At 41.1% G+C, this 1,297-nt stretch overlaps 1 non-coding gene across 1 annotated transcript; it reads right to left on the reverse strand.

Moving 5' to 3' along the window:
- Positions 1–412: 412 nt before the first annotated feature.
- LOC112409642 (U6 spliceosomal RNA) lies at positions 413–519 on the reverse strand. The gene has a single exon (XR_003005191.1). It is a non-coding gene; the product is annotated as a U6 spliceosomal RNA (small nuclear RNA).
- Positions 520–1,297: the final 778 nt, after the last annotated feature.

Consider the following 1,297-nt stretch of genomic DNA (forward strand, 5'->3'; position numbering starts at 1 on the left):
AACTTTTGTGTGTGTATGGAGTATAAAGTTTACTTTAGAAGAGATCCTTTTTTATACTGTTTTATGTGTGTGCATGTGATGAGCTAGGTTTTCGGATCCCAGGAAATTTTTATTTTTTTAATTGAAGTATAGCTGATTTACAATATTAGTTTAGTTTAGTTTCAGGTGTACAGCAAAGTGATTCAGTGATACACACACACACACACACACGCACACACACACACACTCGTTGTTTTTCAGATTCTTTTCCCTTATAGATTATAAGATACTATAGTTCCCTGTGCTATACAGTAGGTCCTTGTTGTTTATCTATTTTATATTTAAAACTGTGTATCTGTTAATCCCAAACCCCTAATTTATCCCTCCCTCTCCCAGGAAATTTTTATTCTAGTCTTCATATTTTTTCTGCATTAAAAAAAATGAGTGCTTTACGAATTTGCGTGCCGTCCTCGTGCAGGGCCCGCGCTAATCTTCTCTGTATGGTTCCAGTTGTAGTGTATGTGCTGCTGAAGCGAGCACTATCCTCTTTCCTTGTTGTGGTAAAACATACATAACATAAAATTTACCATCTTAACCTTTTGGAAGAGTCCAGATCAGTGGCATTAAAGACATGTGCATTGTTGGGCAACCATCACCACCATCCAGCTCCAGAACATTTTTATCTTCCCAAACTGAAACTCTGCACCCATTAAACATTGACTCCTTCTTTCCTCCTGGCAGCCACCATCCTGCTTTCTGTCTCTAAGAATCTGACCACACTAGGGACCTCACATAAGTGGAATCGCACATTTGTCCTTTTGTGTCTGGCTACTGTTTTCCACAGTGGCTACACCATTTTACACTCCGGCCAGCAGTGCACAAGGGATCCAATTTCTCCATTTCCTCGTCAACACTTGTTATTCTCTGTTTTTTCTGGGTTTTGAAAATAGCCATCCTGATGGGTGTGAAGTAGTCTCTCCTCGTGGTTTTGATTTCTTTAGCTAAACTTCTATTTGTTGGGGAAAGAGTTGAGGGTAATGATTCCTGTACAGGATGTTAACTGTGCGTGGACTCAACTTTGCCTGTCAGAGGCCAGCCTTCCCACCTCTGGCAGGTCACCTGTGTCCTCTGAGGCCTGTCGTATAAAATACGCATGAAGTGTCAAAATCCCTTCCCCGAGGATTATTGATGCCATCAGTTCATACGTAAAAAGTTCTTCTAGATATTTCAGTGCGTGCCTTTTATCTTTCGTTAATTCATTTTCTAAACGGCAAGCAAGTGCAAATACAGGTGGCCCAGAGACTGGGGTGGGGAGGCC

Source organism: Neophocaena asiaeorientalis, unplaced genomic scaffold (genome assembly GCF_003031525.2).
Source record: "Neophocaena asiaeorientalis asiaeorientalis breed wild unplaced genomic scaffold, Neophocaena_asiaeorientalis_V1.1 scaffold312, whole genome shotgun sequence".
NCBI classification, from domain to species: domain Eukaryota; kingdom Metazoa; phylum Chordata; class Mammalia; order Artiodactyla; family Phocoenidae; genus Neophocaena; species Neophocaena asiaeorientalis.